The 24,316-nt window shown below is 36.1% G+C and overlaps 1 protein-coding gene across 2 annotated transcripts in view; it reads right to left on the bottom strand.

The window, feature by feature from the left end:
• Nucleotides 1–24,316, bottom strand: part of Grem2 (gremlin 2, DAN family BMP antagonist) — a 93,324-nt gene that overhangs the window by 13,781 nt on the left and 55,227 nt on the right. The window contains exon 1 of one of the 2 annotated variants that reach the window (XM_013015642.1): nt 9,422–9,483. The exons of the other annotated variant lie outside the window; for it this stretch is intronic. The gene's annotated coding sequence lies outside the window, so the exon portion shown is untranslated. Of the gene's footprint in view, nt 1–9,421; nt 9,484–24,316 lie in introns of those variants that run through there. 2 annotated transcript variants of the gene reach the window in all.

Genomic DNA, 24,316 nt, shown 5'->3' with positions numbered 1-24,316 from the left:
TATAAATAATTTTAATTTATAAATATTAATAATTTCATGTAAGGTTTTTCATGGGAAGTATTCACCACAGTAGTTCAATTTGCTGGTAGATTGTATCATGTATTTCACTTCAGTTACATGAAGTGAGCCTCTGATATTAGTCAAAATTCTACATTCTCTACAATCTTGATTGTGGAATGCTTCAAAGGGTTCCACCTCGACATTTCTCTCTGACAGAAAGTCATCCATTCTCAACAAATACTGTGAGCCTTCCATGTGCCATCAGGAACTGTGGGAAGCGCTCGGAATGCAGTAATGAAGGTCCCTGTTCTCCTAGCAGTCATATTCTAGAAGTGATATTCTAGTGAGTGCACACAGATATTGGCTAGGCCTAAGGGTGAACAAAGTACATGAAACCCAGGATGAGGTACATGTGGACCCATGGGTATGTGATTTGATGGGGTAGGGAGAACATAAGGCTGCTTTGGATTTTTAGTGAGAATATCTAATTTGATTTCAGGGATAAAAGTATTGTGAGATCTATTTTATTAGAGGTAAGAATAAACCAAATGTTTTGAAGTGAAGACAGAAAGCCACAATTCAACTTTGCCCGTGCTAACTTTGATATGTCTATCAGATATAGAAGTGGAAAGAAAAGTGTCTGAATGGAAGTCTAAAATTAAGAGGAGAGGGGAATGTACACACTAAGCAGAGGCAGCATTTGTATATAAGGATTGAGAGGAGTGCATTGACAGAGACTAAAGAAGAACAAGAACACAAGGCCTGTTTGTCCAACCTAAAAAGTCCACAGAGAAATAAACAAGGTACAGGAGAAGGAACAGTTGTCATAAAACCCAAGAAAAGCTCTTTCAACTTTTTGAATACACCTGAAATGAAGTAGGCAATGAAATGAAAATGTCCCATTGATTTGGCAATGGAGAGGTCACAGCTGACTTTCACAAGAACAATTATAACTGAGATGCTTTGAAAGAGATCTGGGATAAGAGGATGTAAGTATAGTATCTACTAGGGATGCTTTTGGAGATTTTGTTACGCTGAGTTGGTAGCTGAAATAGGAAGACAAATACTGAGGATAAAAGGGAACTATGGACAGTTTCAGCACAAGTGATAGCTTTGCCCTCCCCTCTATGACACAGCAACAACAATAACAACAATAACTCTATAAGTCTGTGAACCTCAACACAAAGCATGCTCTTAAAAATCAAATCAAGTAGCCTGGAACGAGGGAGGTATCTCTGTAATCCTTGCTAGTCAGGAGGCTGAGATCTGAGGATCCCAGATCAAAACTGGACTAGACAAGAAAGTCCATAAGACTCTTCTCTCCAATCAACCATCAAACATCTGGAAGTGAAGGTCTGACTTAACTAGTAGAGCATCACTCTTGAACTCAAGAGCTAAAAGACAAGTTCATGTCTTGAGTTCAAACCCAAATATTTTCATACACAAAGTTAAATCAATTGAATTACTTCCTCCACTTCTATTTTTGATTATTTCCTACATGATTTTAATTACATAAACACTGTGGGTCTAATTTCTTTTTGCACCACTTTCCCTCTCCCTAGCTTAAAATAGTAATCACTGTTAATTACCCCCTTTTAGTTAATGAAATGAAAATGGGTGAGTTAAATGGTATCTTGGAAGCGCTTTAAGTCCTTGGAGGTACTGAATTACCAGCGAGGATTTTATTCTTTCTCATTTTCTCATTTCCTTTCTCTCTCTAGGAGGGCATTTTGGGAATGATGTGAGGTTAAGATATATGAGTTAAACAACACAAACACTTAACACAAGTACTAGCATTTAAAGAAAAAGGGAATGGGGTCATTGCAAATGTTGGGACTAGCTGTGTGGTTTTTGTGGGTTTTCTTCCTGGGGCTCAGTTCCAGAGAGGGCAATAAAGGGTAAAACTCATTAGTGTATCATTATCTTTTGTCTGAAGGAAACAATGTGTGGTTTCTGGGCAGCCCACTTGATGTTTGCATTGGCTCTGGAAACATTTCAAACCAACTATATTGTTTGAATGATTGCCCCTCTTGAACATGAAAAGAACCACCATGAAACCACAGAGTTGATGCTAAATTACTAGTGATGGCTGCTCTGGCTCCGAAAGGTTTCAAGATCTCAGTCATTGAAATCGTGGCTCTTCCTTCTAATGAGAAAGATCCTTGCTTTGAGAGACCTCCCATGCAGCTCCTACCTGCCCCCAGCATGATCCAAAGACTTCTGGGAAGTTTGGTTTAGAACCAAGGTCATTGAACTATTCCTAACACTAATTCTCTAGAATTAGAATTCGGCCAAGAATTCCCAGGTCTGATTTGCAACTTCAAAATTCTGGACAACTCATTGGTGAATAGATTTCATATTGAAAATGCAGTCTATTTTCTCTTTTGCAAAATAAAGCATTCAATGTATATTAGCTATTTTGTTTACTAAGCTTACTCACCTTCCCTGGGGATTACATTATAAATGATGGTTTTATCCTCATTTATAAAGAAATTTTAAAAACACATTTGGAGTAATCAGAAAAGAAGCTTTCGTAGGACTTCCAGGAAGTGTGCCTCTCCAAACAATTGTTGATTTGATTCTCACATTGCAATCTCTTTTCCAGATCTGAGCAACAAAAACAGTGCTCTTTCCTCTGGTTTATACTATTTCCCCAATCATGAGAAAGTTTCAGAGTTTTAATGTCAGAAACCGAAAGAGTCATCATATTAACTAAATCTCGATTCTAAATCTAAATGGTGGGTATTTGTATGATTTCTGAGATCAAGTGCACAACACAATTCAAAGTGTAGTATATTAGAACATGGTGAGCAAGCAGGGCAAAGGTGAATCTGGACCCTGGAGCTAGACTGCCTAGGCTCCCATTCCAGCAACACCTCCCCAGGTCCCTACCCTGGAAACTTTTACCAAGTTTCAAATGACTTCACATAGTAGTTCCTCAAGGACACACTGACTACTGGAGACATCACACTGCTCAGCAAAATCTCATGACATTCAAGAGAAAATATTTGAAAGTCTTAAAAATATGAATTTGTTTAAAAATAATTAAAAAATGGAAACACACTATGATAAGTAGGATCACATACAATGCTTGCAGAAAATAGAGGAGTTCTAAGGCATAGACTTACTGCATAATCATCCCTCCTCCCATACCAAGGTAGGTTCAACCACAGGCATCTCAGAGAAACTGAGATCAAAGGGATAGGAACTGAGGAGACAGCTGGTTTTACTAACTACAATCTTTTGCTCACCTTCACCATAAGGGCAAAGTTTCTCACTTTCCATAAATCATGCCAGTATAACTCTGAACTCTATACCAAGGAGTTACTTTTCACATATAGGTGCCAGTTCTTTTAGTTAATTCAGACTGTGATTGTATTCTGCAATTGTGTAAGTGTTAAGACAGATGTTGGTGCACAAGCAATCATGGCAGTTGCAAAATATTAAATTCTACCAAACCTTGGAGAGACAGGGCTCATGAAATCATTAGTAAAATAGCATTCTCAATAACATTTTAAAACAAATATGCTTCGCTTTGTTCTTTAAAAATTCTGAAAAAAATGCCCTCCGGTCACATAATGTAAAGAACAATATATTGTATTTTTCTTTTATTTTTGCTCCCTTTCTTTTTTTTCCTTTTTAGCTGCAAACTCTTTCATGATAGAAGGTTAGAGTTGAGAACTGTAGCCTGAATTTTTCTGCAGCTGCTATGTATATAGCATTGTAAGGAAAGGTAACTCTAAGCAGGCACAAGTGGCAGGGGTCCAGGTTCAAAGCCAGTCCTGGCAGAAAAGTCTATGAGGGACCATTTTGAAAATAATCAGCAAAAAAATAAAAATAAAAAAATCAGGGATAAAGTCATGAATAGGTAGTCAAGTGCCAACCAAGCAAACAAGTGCCCTGAGTTCAAATTCCAGTGCTGTAAAAGAATGAGGAAGAGGAGGAAAAAGGAGTGAAAAGCAAAAAATAAAAATAAACTGAAGCTCACAGTTTGATTAAAGAATTCTATCTCATTCAGAAGAATAATGCATCCCCCAAAAGAAACACTGTAGGTGCTGGGAATATGGCTTAGTGGCAGAGTGTTTACCTAGCATGCATGAAGCTCTGGGTTTGATGCCTCAGTACCATATAAACAGAAAAAGCCAGAAGTGGCTAGCCTTGAGCACAAGAGGCATAGATAGATAGATAGATAGATGGATGGATGGATGGATGGATAGATAGATGGATGGATGGATAGATAGATAGATAGATAGATAGATAGATAGATAGATAGATAGATAGATAGATAGATAGATAGATAGATAATCACTCTATGACAACATTTCACTGGTTGTGCCCGTACAGTGGAGTTTTTGATCAAAAAAGGCTTTGGATAAAAATGTGCCACTCATGGTTTTCCACTACTCAGTTTCCCAAGTTGGGAGACAAACTGTCAAAGTACATATTGTCTTTCTGAATGCTATGGTGTTTTTATTCCTTGGTGGATTCGTTTTGTAAGAGATATAGCTTAATTTGTTTTTTTTACAGTGTATTAAGTTTTGTTTTTAATTGGTTATCAAACAGATTCTGGCTCAATGTAAGTTTAATGAATATGATGGTGCTCTGCTGCCTTTTCATGTTTCCTGAATTGGGGGCAGGGATAGACTTGTCAGTTTCAAGAGATAATGGTCTGAGTGGCTTGCCTAGAAAGAGATTCCCAATTGGAAAAAAATGATTGATTTTTGAGGTATTCAATCAAAAGCTCATACTATGTGAACAAATTTGATAGTAATTTTTAAAATAATATTTTTGGAAGGCAAAAAATCACTCCTTACGTTGCTAGCTATACTTTTCATATATTAGTTTAACAAAGGTCACTAATGTGTAGAGAGCCATATACACATATATTGAATGCCCTCAGATTGAGCACATAATTCTACTAATATTAAAAATATAAAATAATTGTTTTTTCCTTTTCTGTTTTCAAAATATTAGCTCCTTGTTAATGTCCCTGTTTGGATTGATTCTGAAATTCCAGCTTGCTCTTTACTTCATTTAGTTTTTTCCCCTTTTCATTTCTTTTCCTTTTGTGCTATCTTAATTTTCCAAATCTGAAACAATATTTGGATTGTGAGAGATGAAGTCTTCATTCTCCTTCTATTTCTTTATTTCTCATAGTTGCCCAGCTAATCCTTATTATTTATTTAGTATATACTGGGAACAGAAAGATTTAGCTGTTCTTATTGATGACTTACTATAGTCACTTCATTTCCATTTTCCATAAAACGAATGTAAAACAAAATGAAGAGACAATGATTATAAAAGGTCCTTGAATTATTGATTAGAATTTGTTCTATTTATTAATTCCAACTCAATTCCACTGACTTTAGGACACTTTTTCTTGTGTGTGTGCATGAGTTCCAAGGTCATGATTTATTCTTGTCTCTCCATCTCTCCACCCTTACTGTGCCTCTTTTTCTGGCTAACATTTTTGCATGTTCCTTTTTAAATATGTTTTATTGTATTGAATCAGTTCCTTCCACCTATGAGTCTCTTGATGTCTTTTCTCACCTCTGCTCTTAAATTTTAGAGGCTTTGTATTTTTTTTATCTTCAATACTGTTGGCATTCTCTTTCTTTGTCTTGGTTTGTCATTTTGAAACATTTTAAATAGGAAAATCAATAAGGGAAGTAACTGTCCCAAAGGAAGTACACATCTTGTGTTAATTATATGTGTTACAACATTATGTATGTACTAATGAAAGCTTGCCCAGAGCATTTCATATTATTCTGAAATCAGCCAATTATTACTCCTGTTACTGATCTTTAATTGTATCCCTATTACATAGGCATTTTTATGTGTGATATATTTTTAAAATGTAGTTGGAAACCTCAGACAACAATTAAAATTTCAAAGCCATCCCTGAAATGAACAGGAAAAGATAGGAAAGGTACCTTACACTAGCTATAATGAAAAGCTACAGTGGAACATAAACTCTTGAATTGCCTTTTCCAGGGAAAAACATGAACAATATTTGTTGTGGGCAGTATCCTATCTTGATCACAATGAACTTGGCTGCTGGCACAAGAAAGACTCTGCTGAGTGCTTTATCTTGGCAAAGAATTTTGGGCACAGTGACAAGAGAGAGGGTAAAGGTCTAATTTTAAAAATAATTTTGTAGTGGTGCCACAAAACATGGATAATTTCCAGTAGATTAAATGATTTCGAGGAAGATCCTCAGAGAAAGTCACCATTGTCAATTCCAATTGAAAGGCACCTTTATATGATCGGTTTCTTTCCTAGGAATGTTTGCCCTCCTTCCTTGGAAAACATTGACTTACACACTTGTAACTTCTATCAATTTAGTCTTTAATTTCTTTGGTATTTGCTAAGACCAAACAGCCCACTTGACTGAATAAAATACAAGGCAACATCATACTTCTAGTTTATACTTTCATTAGAAGAACCTTTCCAGGCAAGAATATTTGTGTTGAAACAATGATGCCTTTGAGCTTTTCAAATGAACAAGGGCAACCAATAGAGAAACAAACAAATACAAAGACTTTTTCCTTCTACATGTGTTTTCAAAAGATGTAGCTATGACATAAAAAAACAAACAAAATAACAGTATTTGTGTATAGAGGTACCTAGTTCAAAAACTGAAAGTGAAGCAAATGAAAAGATTTTTAGCACTTACTTCAGAATCATAACACTCCTTTACTGTCTCTCCCAAATTACTCCCCACTAACCTCTAAATACCCTGAGTAGGTAGATTAATAATATGTAAAGAGTACTGTGAATGTTTGGAGAATATATTCAGTAATTTATTAAGTGTATTGGGAAGATCTATTCATCTGATAATCTTCCCATCTTTTCTCTTTAAATTTTATTGTAAAGGTGCTATGCATAGGGGTTACAGTTTCATAAACCAGGTAATGAGTACACTTCCTTTTGAACAGTGCCACCAATCTCCAATCTTTTTCAATTTTCAGTTGCATGTAGAATTGTATTGAAAAATCTTACATATAGGTGATTTCATTTACCTTAAATATGGATTCCTAGAAGAAAAAATAATTAGATAAAAGGCTGTATGTGTTTTTCTTTGTTTCTGTTTTAAAATTGAGTAGTTGTATGAAGAAGTTGACATTTTACAAAGCAGTTTGTTTCCAAAGAGTACTCATTAAAAGCCATACCAACACATACTCTCAGCAAGAATGTAATATTGTCAATATCCTATGCTATTATCATTTGTATTTTTGCCAATCCCACAGGTGAAAAATGATGCCTATATTCTTTCAATTTTTCTTCACATGCTAATAGAGTAAGTCACTTTCCTTTGTTTACCATCTACTCTCATCTGTTGTTTTTTTGTTTTACAAAGTATCTGTTTATGACCTCTTCAGAAGAATTTCACATACTATGCTCTTTCACAATGGCATGAATTACAATTTCTTTTTTAATACAGCTCATTGCTATTTCATTTGTTTATGGGATAAAACAGGGAATCTGGAAAAACACAAGTACAAAGGGGATTTAGGAAATGTCACAGCACTTTGGAACTGTGAAGTATTGTGAGTTATGAAAAAAATTGTGTTGAGACAACTGGAAAGGCATCTCTAGAATATAACAGTCATAGTACAACTAAATAAGCCTATCATGGACATATTTCAACTGAAAAGAAAAAGGATCACAAAAAACATCAAATATCTAGTTATAAGGAAGGCCTTCTCCAGTATAACACAATACAAAGGCTATAAAGATTGAAATATGTTTACTTTTTGATGACCAGTTTTTGTACCCTGTTTTTCTACCATGATGTTCAAAACCAGTTCCAAGCTCCAAATAAACATACCAGCAGAGCCTCAGCTCCCTCAACACGAACCTAGAGTAACATCATGATAATGTTGCTGAATGGGACTGAACAGTTAGATTGAGAACAGCTCAGAGTTTTGGGAAGCTCATGAGTTTTGGGGTTAGGCAGGACTAGTTCTTACCTCTTACTCCAGTTACAAAGGACACTATGACCATGAGCACTCATCATTACTCTGAGGTTCACTGTGCACCACTTTCTCAGAAACCTCATCTAAGTCAGATGTCATAATCCTCCTCTAAGTTAGATGTAATAGGACATGTGACATGTCCAGCAGGTGGAGGCTCTAAATCTTTCATACTCATTCTCCACGTCTCTGCTTCCTCTAACATCGAATTCTGGATACCCTTCTTATTTTTCAAGTTCACACTGCACAGGAAGTGTCATGATTTGTTACCTCAACATTACTTAGCACTACCTCTTTGCTGAATCTCTACTTAGTGATATATGATGGCTGGAATCTTAAATGTCTTCCAGGAAACCCGTACTTTGGAAGCATAAAAATGCACCCTATGGCACTACTAACAGGCGGTGGACCCTTTAGGAAGTGGGAACTAGTGGAAAGAAATGAGGCCACGGGGGACATGATATTGGACATAATATCCCTTTCCCTCATCCTCTCCCTCTCCTTCTCCTTCCCTCCCTGTCTCCCGGCCCCCGCCCCCACCCTGTCTTTTTCTTTGCTTCCAAGCTGCTATGAGGTAAGCAGTATTGCCATATCAAGTGCTCCAAGACAGATGTTCTCCCATAGGACAAAATCATGAGACCAAGTACCTATGGACCGAAACTGTTAGCTAAAATAAACCTGCTTTAACAAAAGCTGATTACCGTACACATTGGGCACAGTGATGGGAAGCAGACTGACAGGATGTATGGCATGGCACTGTTTGGTTCTTCTCTTCTCTCTGGAGTCCCTCATTTGGAGAAATTAATACCATAAATCTAACATGGTTGTTAAGGGTCTCCTGGCTGTCAACCTAGGCCATAATGAGTTAACTACAGTGAAGTGATATGGACAGAGCTCTGCCTTGGAAACCTGCAATCATCCTTTATTCAGTTCTTATTTACTGCCGTTGCTAATTCCCACAAATTCAGTCATTGAAGGCAGAACAGATTGGTTGTCTTAGATGTCAATAGATAGTAAGTCTAAAATAGGGTAAAATCAAATGTCCAACAGTGCTGTGTCCTTTCTGGAGGCTCTAGAAGGAAATTTATTCATTTGCCTTTTCCAGCTTCCAGAGGTTGACACATTCTTTAATCTTGATACCCTTTCTCAATCTTCAAAACCAACAACGTTGAATCTCTCTTGCCTTTTTTATAATAGTAATTTTTTGAGGTAGACTTTCCCTATGTAGCTAAGGCTGGCTTTGAACTTGCATCCTGCCTTAGGTTCCTGTATGGTAAGATTGCATGTATGCACTAATTTAATTAAAATTTTAATTATAATTATATATATATATATATATATATAGCTAGATAGATACAGTGGAGATTCTTTATAGTCTTATCTCCTGCTGAGCATAGCCAGGAAAGACTATCTTCTAAGAACTAATAAATTCATATTGCACTTACTTGTATTATCCAAGATGATCTCCCAATTTCAAGGCATTTCATTTCCTCAGACCTGCAAAATCTGTTATTTATCATTTATGGAAACATATTTTCAAATCAAGGGATTAAGGTAAAGTCATCTTTGGAGGAACACATTTTTTTCCTCAACACCTCTATAACATGATTGTGAACTCAAGTGGTGGACAATTCATTCTGAGACATTAAAAGTCATATTTTATAATTATGCCATGATACAGAACACATTAGCTGGATGGTTTCTAACAATAATTCAGTTGAAATTAAGATCTTTCTTACATATAGCACCCACATTTAATCTGTTAGTTTCTATAGAAATCAAAGCAACTCAATCCCTACTCTGCCTTTAATCACTAAGCTAGCAAGCATTTAAAGTCATGTTCTCTCTGGCTTGCTCAGTTGTGCAGTCAAGTGGTACAAATGGTGCTGGGTGCAGTTGCTGGCCTCACTGCCATAACCCGGATCAGGTTTCTCCTGCCTCCTTCTCTAACCTGGCTATGGCCCAAGAAGAACTTTGATTTAAATATTCTATTACTGATCTACCAGGCGCTCTCTCACTCTTGGCTGTCTTTGAGACAATTCCAAATCTCTGTGCTCTGTAGATGTGTCTCTTCATGAGCATCTAATAGAAAGATACACATTGTTCTTCCAGCATTTTTAATATTGAGCTGCAACAAAAGTTCTTTAATATTTGTCCACCATAAGAAAAGAGATGTGCAAGTTGACAGGTTAAAAATTGCATTTTAAAGCTACTTTTCTTGGCACATAAAGGGATGCCTAAGTGCACTGGCTGGAGGGAAACTTGAGCCTCTAAGTTGGGGTCAGATATCTTGTTACCTTTTAACCCATATTCCACTAGCTAAGCAATACTTACTAACTGCACTCCTCAAAGTCCGGGCTAGCAAGATGGCTGGGCAATAAAGGAGAAAAGCAGGAAAGAGATTAAATCCACTTTGGGGAAAGGATAGATTGTCCATGCCACTCAGTTGTATCCATAGCAGGTTGAATAACCCTATTCAAAATCTACTGGCATTTTTTTCTACCTAATAGTTCAATGTGAAATGTCCATGTATTGTTTTTAATTTTTTTATTGTGAAAATACCATACAAAGGGGTTACAATTACAATTACATGAGCAAGATAATGAGTATATTTCTTATCAAGCATTGTTGCCTCCTCCTTTGTTTCCCCTTCCCATCCCTTCCCATCTCCTACACCCCTCAATGTATTTTTATTAAAGAAAGGAAAATGCAATCATGATAGGTTTAGACAGATTCAGTTATTTATTAACATATGTCTCTCTATGAAACATGAAACCATTTGTATGAATTGCAAGAAGTCTTTAAAATGTTTCATGAAAACAATTAGAACAATTTAAAATCATTTAAAATATATTGATAAGTTTTGAGAAGACAAAATACCTTACTTATTTAAATTCTATTGAAATACCTGTCTGAATGCCAAATTTTGCTCCTAAGAATAAATTGTCTCTCAAACAATGAGATATCTTATGGGAATTTGAAATTCCTTGGGATAGATTTTTACAACGTGAATTTGTTGAAGTAGTTGTGCGATAATATTATTAATTAGTATATTCTATACTCTAATGACCTTGATTCTCAATAGTCAGACACTCTTTATTCACCCATCCCCAATCCCTAATAGTTAAGAAGCACCATTAGCTATAAGAAGAAAACTGTATCTAAATTGAAATGGAAACATTTTTAAATGGAATATACTTCTTACTCTGTATCAAGCTAAGAATCACACAAAAACTATATTGAATTAATTTAAGTAAAGTTCAAATAATTGGTACCAAGCTTATTCTCAGTATGCCTAGTAACAGAGAAATCTTCACTTACAAACATATCTTTCTGGCTAGCTTCGTGCAAATCCAAGCATTTTAGCTTCTCAGTTCCAGATTTACCAAGGCCTTGCCAGGGAAATGATAAACAGCCTGCCTGCTGAAGTTTTATGACTTTCTAGCTTCAGAACAGCTCTTTCAATCCAAGTTGAGCTTTGGATTTAGCAGCAAGCTTTTGCCAAAGCCACATCAAGAAGAATCATTTAACCTGAATTATTTTCCATCTCTGTCTCTTCCATCCCCAGGATGGGGCACTTGGGAATTTCTTGAAGGGAGCATTTGATAAATCCCAATGTTCAACAGCCCAAAGTTGCCCACAGGTTAAAAAAAAAAAGAAACATGATCCAAATCCCTTCAGATTTAGTTTGCTTTATCATTTGACCATTACTAATGATGACAGGACCCTTCCAGCCTTCATACAGTAGATACGTAGAGGTGTCAGGATCTACTAGACTTTCTGATGAAATTGAGAACACGAACAGTGCCGTTGTAATCCATCTTGATTGAGCCTCCTATTGGGTCATTTAAATTGGGTAGAAATTTCATTGTCAAAACTTCCTATGATTATGGCTTAAAATAGTTTCTTACTATGGTGGTTGCATATTTGTATCAGTGAATTTAGAAAATGACAAGGCATAGAAAGTTAGAACTGGAAAGTAACACAATTTAACAGAATAGCTGAACTGTCCCACATTGCTGTTGTTTTAATGGTCCTAGCTGTATCCTTGGGGCATGCTTTTCCAGAATAACAATTCATATGAGATGCTAAAGTCCACCTAGAAATGTAAGCATATACCTGACATGCTTACTAGTCAGTACGGCAAACAAAGATGTCTCAAATGAACAAGAAAGAAACTACCAGAAATAAGTTAGGTCTGCTCAAAGATCTTTAGTCACTATATTCCAAAATTATCAGAAAGTTACAATATACATGCTTGATAGCCTTGCTGTATAGCTCAGGCTGGGCTCAGATTCATAATCATAATCAGCCTCTTGAATGCTGGGTTTATAAGTATGCTCGACTATGGACTCAGCTCTGGGCATGTACCTTTAATGACTTAGAAAAATGGTAGAGGAATATATTAGCTTTATTAGCTTCCCTAAGCTCTCTAAGAATATGTGTTTTATATTGCACTTCCCATGTGATGTCAAAGTAGGCTTAATTCCTCTGAGGTGGTCTGTTTCAGGTTTATTTGCACATATTATAGTCAACAGACATTACCAGTGGTGCTGTAATAAGAATAACTTATTCAGTAAGAAAAATAAAGAGACAACCTTAATTTCAATTGCATGGGGATTTTGTCAGTGTAATCTTTGGATATAGATTATCGTTAAATGCTAGTTAACATTTTTAGTTCCATTTAGCAAACCAATACCCACTGATAACCTAATTGGACCCTAATTTTCTTAAGGAACCAGAATAGATCAATATCTCCTTAAAATGATTGGTGAATGCTAGTTCTATAAAAGTTTTCTATCGCAAAATAAATTAAGTAAACCAGGGTTGAACAAAGCTGTAGACACCCTTTTCTGGAAGACATAGGTGTGACTAATATGAAATATGAGTCTCTAAAACAGAGTTCGAGTGTGCAGGATATCTTAAATTCACGGATTTTATAAGCAAGAGATACACATTGAAAGCAGCCAGACAAGATGATTTCTAAGACTCTTGACTCATTTCTTCTCTAAACTCCCTAGTGATCTTTGGAATATGTGATAAACAAAGGTATTCTCGGGATACTTCTTAGACACTGACATCTCCGCATTCCCATGAAATATATGGGTCTTTTTACGAATATAAAAGATCATAAGGAGATCATTTGTGGCATCTATGAGGAGAAACGTACCTTAAGCTTGTAGAATATAAAACATGCAATTCCATTCTAAATAGTAGTTTCTATCATTAACATACTGATATAGGACAATCCCAAATGAAACCACTCAGGAAATAAAAAATGATCAATGGTACATAAACAGTGCCATGATAAACCATTCCAAAGCTCAGTTATTCTTTCTATAGTAGCCATGTATGGAAGACTCTGTTGAATTTTTCTCTTGACTATGAAGGACAAAGGTAGGATGCCATTTGTTGAGTTATGAAGTACTTGTGTGAAATAATAAATGTTGAGCTGAATGGAAAAACACAATGGCACCACAACACTGCCTCTTGCTGACAATCTTACAAAATTTGAAATTTTGATGGACAGCTGGATGTGCATGATATTCATGGCTTTATTCCCTCATGTCTCCAATCATGTCTGGTCAGAACTCATTGAAATAAGTACAAGTATTTTTCTTCACAGCATTATTCACCATAACTAAGATATGGAACCAACCCAGATGTCACTTAGTAGATGAATGGAACAAAAAATGTGATATATATATATATATATACCACAATATATATTTATAAACCACTATACATCTATCTATCTATCTATCTATCTATCTATCTATCTATCTATCTATCTATCTATCTATCTATCTATCTGAATTCTAAGCCTCCATCAGAAAGAATGACACTGCCCCATTTGTTAGGAAATGGAAAGACTTGGAAAAAAAATCATATTAAGTGAAGTAAGCCAGGCCCAAAAAAACATAGGTCCCAAGGTTTCCATTATTTGCAATAACTAGTATACATCTAGGATAATCTTACCAGACAAGCAGAAAAGGTCAAAAGCTATGTACATATGACCATATAAGACGATGCTAAGCCAAATGAATCCCAAAATAGGGACACAAGAGGTTTTATCTTTGTTGCTGTTGTTTTTAATGTGTTTATAATATACTGTGTGAGTTTTTGTTTCTTTTGTATGTTCTTCCCCCATGGCATAAACCCTTTGTCCACTGTATTTGATTCTGGTTGCCCTGAATCTTGTATATACAAGGGGAAGGGAAAATAACAAAATGCTGAAATAAGGATACAGGTTGACACTATTTTGAAAACGAACTTTACAGCTTCCGGGTTGGGGGGGGGTGTTGTGCACGCAGGGGAGGGAGGAGCTGGGGAGGTGGGGAAGGAAGGGATGATGATAGAGGAAAAGTAAAGGAGGGGGTAACAATGCTCAATAGGAAATGTGCTCATTACCTTATTCATGTTACTGTAACCCCTTTGTACAGTATCTTTACTATATATATATATTAAAAAAGAACTCATTGTGATAATTATCTTCTTATGAAGACATGCATAGAATTAGAAAACACCCTTAACCAAGGAAGAATCATTTAGAAACTTCTTTTTGGATTTCCATAAGAGAAAGTAATATTCTCAGCCATATAGTGCTTGTTTTTCTTTTTTATTTTTTTTCTGGAGCAAACCGACACCTTCATTTTGTATTTTTAGTTGTCTCTATCTCTATTTATAGCGCTAAGTTTTCTTTATGAAAACTTACACAATTGCCTCAAACAAATTGGTAACATAATTATTTTTTTAATTTTTCTAGAAGAGTACTTAATAGGGAGAAAGTATTATAGTTAAAGCTAGACAGAAACTATGACATTACACATGATCAGCACTACATGCCAGGCCTGGAGAACATGTCCGCCTATTCTCAGAGTTTACAATCACTGTAATTTTAATCAGATTTGTATGTAACATTATTTCATAATTTTCCACTGAGTCCTTTTTCCTTTCTTTGGCAAAGAAAAGCTTCTCAGACAAAAGAAACAGAATATTGTAGTTGGTGTGGTTATGTGGCAAGACCACTTCACCCACATGGTATCTGTCTCCTAGCTCACAATTCTGGGTGCTCTTATTTCCCTAAAATCTAATCATCACAGGGGTTTCTTCAGTCCAGACAACTGAAAATAACAGCCAGTGGTAGACCCTTTAGTGTCAGGCCTGGATTTTTGCCAACTTCTACAAAGCTACATGACTTGTAACTTAAACAGGGCAGACCAATATTTTCCTATATGAAGAGAGTTTTGAGTTAGTCTCAACTATCTCTTCCATCACGATGAAACTGAGCCTTATACTTAATGAAAATTTTCTAAGTTAACTAAAGTTATATAACTGATTATTTTTGGGGGGATCAGTTGCGGGGACTGAACTCTAGGCCTGGGCTCTTCAGCTCAAGGTGAGTGCTCTACTACTTGAGCCACAGTGCCACTTCTGGTTTTCTGAGTGGTTTATTGGATATAAGAGTCTCATGGACTTTCCTGCCCAGGCTGACTTTGAACAGCGATACTCAGATTTCAGCCTTCTGAGTAGCTAGGATTATAGGTGTGAGCCACTGGCACCTGGCTAAAACTCTCTCTCTCTCTCTCTCTTTTTTGGTTGGTCGTGGGGCTTGAACTCTGGGCCTGGGCACTGTTCCTCAGCTCTTCAGCTTTACCACTTGAGCCACAGTGCCACTTCCAGCTTTTTTAAATTTTTATTTTTTATTTTTTCTGTTTATGTGGTCCTGAGGAATCAAACCCAGGGCCTCATGCATTCAAGGCAAGCATTCTACCACTGAGCCATCTTCCCAGTCCCACTGATTTACATTTTTACCATAATTTTAAACTAAAAGAATAGGAGGTGGGGAGGGAAGGGATGGCAGGGGAAAAACAAAGGAGGAGGTAACAATGCTGGATAGGAAATGTACTCATTACTTTACTCATGTAACTGTAACCTCTCTGTACTGTATTTTTACAATAAACACACACACACACACACACACACACATATATATATATATATATATAAAGAAAAAAAGACTAACCAATTATAAAGCATAATTTAAAGTGATCTGACAGGTCTGAGAAAGGAAAATTGGAAAGGGACATTACTGAAGACTAATTATAACTGCTATAGTAACCATGTTATGGTAATGGATCCTTGCAAGAATCATATAAGGCATCATCCTCACCATCACCACCACTAACATTATTTTCATAAACATCACTGCTACATAATGCACAAAAAGAAGGAATTCTTAAAGACTGAGCACATATTTAAACATGAGAGAACTTATGAACAGCCAAGGGAGACACAAACCCAGGCTTTCTTGTTCAAAACTACTTTCAAATCTGTAGTTAACTGTCCACAGGATTTTTCTTTGAATTTCATATTGTTTCCCTAAGTTTTCTTTAAGTCATTTCTCTTTCCTAAACTTTATTTGTATTCCAATTAAAGATTATATGCAGAAAGATATTTGATATTTATGACCTAGAGAGGATATAGAACACATTCATTGAGGAGAAGCAAAAAGTACTACTTATAATATAGTTGGCACTGTGAGATATAAAGTCAGATATGCCTACGGTATGGAGAAAAGGGAGGTGAAAGTAGATATTGGGAATAAATCTCAAGAATAAAAGTGGGGAAATGTCTAAAATGGAAGTTCAAGAACCAGTAGAAATAACGTATTGTGAATAAATTGGGAAGAATTAAAACATATTATCCAAAGCTAACAGGTAAGAGTAAAGATTTGTAAAAAAAAAAAAAAGTTGCATGTTCTAAGAATCAAGAAGTTTACATAGGGGCTGGGAAGGTGGCCCAGTGGTAGAGCGCTTGCCTTGCATGCATGACGCCCTGGGTTCAATTCCCCAGCACCACATAAGCAAAAGGAAAAATGCCAGAAGTGGCGCTGTGGCTCAAGTGGTAGAGCACTAGCCTTGAGCTGAAGAGCTGAAGGACAGCGCCCAGGCCCAGAGTTCAGGCCCCACGACCGGAACCCCCCCCCAAAAAAAAGAAGTTTACATAGCTGAAATATAAGGTGCACAATAAATTCTTGGACACAAACCTAGAACACTCTGTAAGTGGGAAGCTCTTAGTATATCACACTGAATGTACTGAACTCTACATTAAATGTATAAGGAGTCGGGGCTGGAAAGGTGGCTCAGTGGTAGAGTGCTGGCTTTGCATGCATGAGGCTCTTGGTTCGATTCCTCAGCATCAAATAAGCAAAAAGAAAAAAGCTGGAAGTAGCGCTGTGGCTCAAGTGGTAGAGTGCTACCTTGAGCTGAAGAGCTGAGGGACAGCACCCAGGCCCAGAGTCCAGGCCCCACATCCGGACCCCTCCCAAAAAAATGTATAAAGAGTCCTCTGAGAATTTCTGACATTACCTAGCTATTAAAAGGCATAGTAATAAGTCATAAACATAAATGTAATTATCGGCAAGTAGGTAAAAGAATCTCCTGGGAATCTATTTTGGAATCTACTAGGTTAACTCATCAAATGCATTTAGCTGAGCCTCATGGTGCAAAGAACAAAAATAAGGACAAATCCAAGTGGGTTGATGCAGGGTGAGAAACAAAGCAAAGAGGAAGACAGCATGAGCAAAGAGGTGGAGGATAAAATAGAACACCATATAATTATACATATAACAGATCCTGAACCAAGGTCTACACTTCAATGAAGAGGGGCACAGAGAGACATATTGATCTTAAGTTGTTCAAAGGTTAATTTGCTTTGACCTTACAGTAAATGTGCAGGAACCAGAGTAAATTTGTAAATTGGTATAAAGCAGGATGAACAATTAAGCCCTCACACTTGAGCAAGTTGACTTTTCTAAAACTGGGAGTAGTATAGTAATATTTCTAAGGTTGGGGGAATTGGACAGTATGACTTGGTAATTTAAGAGAAAATGTTGACCAAGGCTGCATGTTCATCAGAGAAGTATTTGTAACTAGGTTCATTAAGACATGATCTTTGAGTATTGGGGTGAGTTTTACCATAGGCAAATACTGACCCCTTGAGAAAATGAAATTGGACTAGGCAGATGTTTACTAACTTTCAATGGAGGTGAAACACCACTAAATCAAAGCAAGGCAAGCATACTGGAGAGTTAAGTACTAAAGTGAGAAGCCACAAACACAGTAAAGAAGAAAGCACTAAAATAACCATCAACTCATGGAAATTAGATACTTTGATTATAGCAATTTTAGTTATAATATGGGAGACAAATTAAGAACAGATTTATTTTTTCCCTAGAAACGAAAATATACTTCCAAATTGGAAGGTTCTGACTCCTCTCTTCCTTCAATTGTTTTCTTCCTTGCTTTCTTTTAACTTTATATCTAAGATGAAAACCATCTAAATGTATTTAAGCCACCAAGAACAAAGAAGAAAGAGCACACACAAGAAAAGAAAGGGAAGAAGTAAAGAAGAAAGGAAAGAAAGAAGTAAAAAATAAGAATGTAAAACAAAAAGAGAAGCATGAAATGGAAGAAAGAAAGAAAGAAGATCTGGACAAGATGATCTACCTCAAACTCAAAAGAGCAGAAATAAGGGGGAAAAATAGTTGTATATGTAGATAATTGTAAGGATAAGGAAATGTATGCCTGGCTAGTTTTCCCTGAACTCTGAAGCTTGTCTTCCCAGAGAGAACAGAGAAAGAAAAAAATTGACTCACCTTAGCATGGGCTGAAAGCATGTGTGGTTGACTCAGGAAATGACTAGTGGGGGATGGGGGAAGCAACTCATGCCTCAAGACATCACAAAGGGAATCAATATCCCTGGTAATCATGAAGCAATAGATGTCAGTAAGTAGAAAGAGGAATCTGTTGAAGGAGGATTTGTTTTAAGATTTCTTGACCATGTGGATCATAAATTTATTCTTATTGCCTATGAACTAAGATTCAGGAGACCAGGATGCACGTACCCTGAAAATGGAATGGTTGTTTTTTTAAATCCACTTGAGAGTGCCTCTCCTTATCTCCTTATTCACTGATTAAACCTTAGAAATGTCAATCACTTTAAATAAAACTAATATGAGTTATCTTCTTCAGCTTCAGCAATGTGGAAAAAGATTCACACAGTGGTTTTAACTACCTGTACTTTCAGTAAAGACCTGGAAAGATTCAACAATCTTGTTCACTAATCTATATGTACCATGTTCATTTCAGCCACTTACAAGACTGGGCAAATATATATATATATATATGTATATGTATATTTATGTATATATGTACATATATGTACATGCATGTGTATATGTGTATATATGTATGCATACAGTGTATGCATGTATACATATGTGTGTAGATATATACAGTATCTATCTGTATATATGTGTGTGCATATATATACATACATATATATGTATATATCTATATATATACATATATATATATATGAGTGCTCGTGTTTCTTTTAAAATGAATGAAAAACTTGGCAACCTGGCTAAAAGCACTTTGAAACAGCTCTTAAATGAATAATTTTAGATATTACATTGTAAAAATGAAATAAAAGCATCACATCTTTGGCAGCCAACTCATTTTCCCAAGTACTGATGCCAAGCTCATGGCAGACATCCACCATGTTTTGATGGAGATCAGAAGGGGCTGAGACACCATCTCATGCTTATAGAATTTCAGAGTTAGAGACATTCAAAGGGGAAGCATAGCATTATTTGCCCTAGTAAAGCCAAGAATGTGCAGTGGGCTTCTTTTCTTTGTTGGTCAGGCTCCAGTTATTCCATTCTTATTTACCTCTCTCTGAATTCCTCATACTAGCCTGATATATGTTGACACTGGTTGCAACCAAAGGATTCACTGCAGGTACAATGGCTGACTCAGTGTCTTCTTTCTGGGCCTGACTCCCCGGGATTTTGTCCCCCATCTTTAGCTACAGTCTCTGAGTTTGCATGAACAACTTATCTAAAATTATTTTTAAAGTATTAGAGATGCATAGCCTATAAAATTAAAATACTGAGGGAAACAGCTGAGTTTGGAGGGAAGGGAGAAAATGCTAAAAGGGTTGACATGGATAAAGATAAATTATCCTCACCGGTAATTATGTTCACTGGTAACTTCTTTGCACAACTCTTTCAAGATAATAAAAATATAAGAAAAATAAATAAAAGTTTTTATAGAAAAGAGAAATTCTCTTCCACTTTCATGGAGAGGAGCTACATATCTCTCTGTTTTCTTCTGTTTTAAGATTTTTACTATATCTTCTGATCTTCTAGAACATCAGGTTTCTTACTAATGGTTGCCTTAGTTAATACATGGTTCAGCAATGTCAGGTCAACAACATGTCCACCAGGACTTTAAAAGACTCCTTGAAATAATGTACTTGAGTTCTCTGACAAAGCATAAATCCATATACATGCAAAGAGCAACTGGCTCCTCTTTAACATTAAACTGTGTAATAATGCTGAAGGGGTGATTGTAAACTGCAATGTTATTGTAAATTTTCCAGTAATCTAGATCTGAATTGCAAATACTGGAAACCAGTTCTGCTTTCCTGCTTCACACGGACAGCAACACTTTACTTGACCACATCTGAGATCTTGTGGTTTTTGATTCATTCTGTTGTTGATGCCTCCTCTTTTGTTTTCTCAAAATGTAAATATTTGTTCTGTCTGCCTTTTAATTGGTAGTTGTGGTGTCTTCTTGAATATAAGGACTGTGGTAACTCAGTGCCTTAGGACCTCTTGCTATGTGCTGGGATTTCATGTCTTATGACATTAGCTTGGCATAGTCAATAGCCACCCTGCTCCTACGCCCCTAAATTGCAGCTATGTCTTTAATTGAAACCCAGTATTATTCTATTCCTTTCTGTAGAGAGGAAACCAAACTATCATTCTGTACACACACCAAACCACAGGAGCCTGGGTGGGGGTCTGTAATGACAAGGCCTCCTACACAGCATATTTGCAAGCTTTCTACTAATTACTCTAATTTTTTTGTCTAGACGAACTTATTGCATTGAAGCACTGCTATGCTAGAAGGGGCAGAAGGAGAATCGTTAATCCTTTCATTCCTGCCAAATAAGGAGAGGTTTAAAAAACAAGAATAGAATCCAGAAAACAGAATAAAAGATCAAGCAAAATTGTCCTTGAATGGACTGTTTCCTATATAGTACAGTTTGATTCAGATTACCTGATTGGGGAATTATGTTTTAGTAAGATGGTAATCTCTAGCATTAACAGAAAAGAAAATGTGAAATAATAGTACATAAGCCAAAAGAAGAAAGATAATTCTTCAGGAAGACAGGTACTAAGGAGCTTCATTACCTCTGCAGGATCTAGGCAATTCTCTGTGTGTGTGTCACAGAGTTCTTCTGTATTTGTTCTTCTGTTTTTGTGGTAATTTCCTAGTTTTGTTTTACAGATTAAAGGAAAATGAGTTTGTGTGGAACACCCATTTGGCTCACGTTTGTGGTGAACACTAAGGGAAATTTAATATCGCAGCTATAAACTCTTTGAGGTTTGCTTTGGATAAAAGAGAGAGACCAACTTGTGTAAGAACAGGCTTGGAGTTTGAAAAGCCGGAGTTGAAAATGAATGTAGATGCTTCCAGATAGTCTGACCTTAGGCCTGGGGAGAGCAGCACAGAAAGGGGCCGAGAATGGAAAGGCCACAGAGCAAGGCTGGCCCATCCCCAGCTGGAATTGCCTCTTAGGTTCCACAAGCCAAAGTCTTGGGAGCTTTGGGACTGGCCAATGCCCTAGAAATGATTTGCCGATGGGATATTCCCTTTTAGCCAATTTGTCTAATTCTGTTAGTTTACTCATTTCCCAGTCTTACTGCTTACTTCAGTATATTCCCCGCTTCAAGTCACCACTTGCCATGCTCAAAGATTAATTGATCCTATGATGGTTTCACTTTACTGCTGTTTTTATCCCCCCCCCTCTTTAATTAAGTTCCTCTTGAAAATTATACTTTTCAGTTTCATTGAAGTAATTCTCAATAGGCCAAAAATTCCAATTAGTTTTGTTCGGTGGTTTTATTTGATTGATTAAATGAATTAATGATTGTCTCTTTACAAATTGCGCATTGTAAGGGTATTTTTTTTCTTTTGGATTAAATATATTTACAAACAGTCAAACTGAGGATGAATTGAAGAACTGATGCAATAGATTCCTTTTGTTTTTCCTGAGACAATGCATCACTATGTCGCCCAGGCTGACACCAGACTCCAGGACTCAAGTGACCCTCTTGTGGCTGGGACTACAAATGTATGCCATGATACCCTGCTGTGATGTAGTGTGAATGTATACATTTTCTTTTATCTTGGCCTTCCCCACAGTGTATACCATAGAGTTTTGCATGTAACTAGCTAACGTTAAGTAATTGTTAGCTTGAACTAATTCAGTAGAGTACAGAATAACAGAGAATTTTGCTAGCAAAACTCCTTTGACCTGTTTCAAAAATCAAAATTGTTTCATAGATTTGTAAAACATCCTCTGATGTACTGTGACACTGTCCATGGTATTTAGGCAATGAGAGAGAAAGCTAAATTTTCATTTTATTAAATTAAAGGATTGTCAACAAATTAGTGTTTAACACTTGCTATGCTTACTTATTGATTGAAAATATAATCTTCTATGTCATAATACAAAGTGGTAACTTGACCTTTCTGGCTGAAAATAAAGTTAGGGACAGAGGATATATGAAGACACACATAACAATACATTGCCACATGATTATAATCTGAAACTTGTCAATGGAAGGGAATAGATCTTTGACATTGCAGGAAATCAGACAAGAGATATGACATTGAAGACAAGAACATTGAAAACAGCTTGATGAGGAAGGGTGAAGGTTTTTTCCTAGTCTACAAAGGAAGAGGACTTCAGGGGAAGTTTCCTGAAGCAAAGTATTTTAGGCAAGAAGTTTGAAAGAATGCTTTAGTGACAGGAATGGATCTAACAGGATTACAAAACAAGTAGTGGATGAGAGAAATGTCATTTGAAGCAAAACAGTAAAAAAAAATGAGAAATTTGCATGTGAGGAAGGAGTGGAAATGGAATCAGACTTTTAAGATCCTCACATACCAGATAAAGGAATTTTGATGATCTTGATAAAGTAGGACTTGGCAATATTTTAAAGGATGAGTCATCAGAATTTGGTGATGAAGAGCCTTTTTATAAGACTATATGTGTAATTTTTATGTAAAAAGTATAGAAATAAGATATTGTCTCTCAGTCTCATAAAATCTCTAAGATTTTCTCCTTTAATTTCCCAAATCTATTCCAGTTCCTGAGATATATTTTCTTTGGCAAAACTCTATTGATTTTTATGTATTTCTTTTCATAGTCTGATTCTATATTGTTTTGTTGGAATTTCCAATAATATACATGCTAGTATATATTGGTTTTAGTAAAACAAATATGAGTGTAGTTTCACATATCAGTTAAATAATTAATAAGCACTAAGGAAATACTAACAGGTAAAGATGAAGAAGGGTGAGTTAGAGGCTGGAGTTCAAGAGAAGGAAAAGCGGGCTTTTAAGTTGGGAGAATAAATAGGACTTCTATGAGTAAAGCAATAATACTGTAAATAATGAATGCTCAAATTCAAGGAAGGAATAAACTGGGGGGAGGAAGTAATGAACAACCTTTGATTAGAAAGAAAATTCAAATTCAAAAGTAAAAGAACGAATCTATCTGGAATTGTGGGAAATAAATATAGAAGGAATTTTTAGGAGAAATTAGTCAGGCAGAAGAATAACTAAACACAAACTTGTGATTGGTAACAACTGAAAAAAAGATGCAATAAGGAAGTGTGGATGTTATCAAATCACACCCAATTTTTGAGAAACGAAACAAATCAGATGTGGTAATTCACAGCTGTCATCCTAGATATTGAGAGCTGGAGATCAGGAAGATTATAATTCCATTCCAGCTCAGGCAAAAATTTCACCCCCAACCGCATTCAATAAAAAACCTGGGTACTGTAGCATAAACCTATCATCCCACCTATGCAGAAAGTTTAACATAGGTTGACTCAGGGAAAAATAAGACTATATTCATGAATTAGTTCAAACAACAGTATTGATAAAAGAAAAATAAGAATAGAAAAAGAAAGTGATCATATGCCTATTATTTGAACTAAATAGGTAATTCACAGCTGGGATGAAGAGAGGAATTTTTAAAAATAAGGATTAGAACAGATTTAAAAAGTAAAAACAAATCAATAGTCAAAGATTGAAGCTAACAACAACAACAACAACAAAATAGTGTTCATCAGAAAGTACACAAGTCAAGAGAAAGTAAAGATTTGGAGGACTTCAAGGAAAGTCTTCTTTTTTTTATTGTGAAAATTCTGTACAGAGGGGTTACAATTACATGAGCAAGGTAATGAG

The sequence above is a fragment of the Dipodomys ordii genome, unplaced genomic scaffold (genome assembly GCF_000151885.1).
Source record: "Dipodomys ordii isolate 6190 unplaced genomic scaffold, Dord_2.0 Scaffold27, whole genome shotgun sequence".
Classification (NCBI taxonomy): domain Eukaryota; kingdom Metazoa; phylum Chordata; class Mammalia; order Rodentia; family Heteromyidae; genus Dipodomys; species Dipodomys ordii.
The sequence above is the reverse complement of the archived record's forward strand: the minus strand, read 5'-3'. Positions and strand labels throughout refer to the sequence as shown.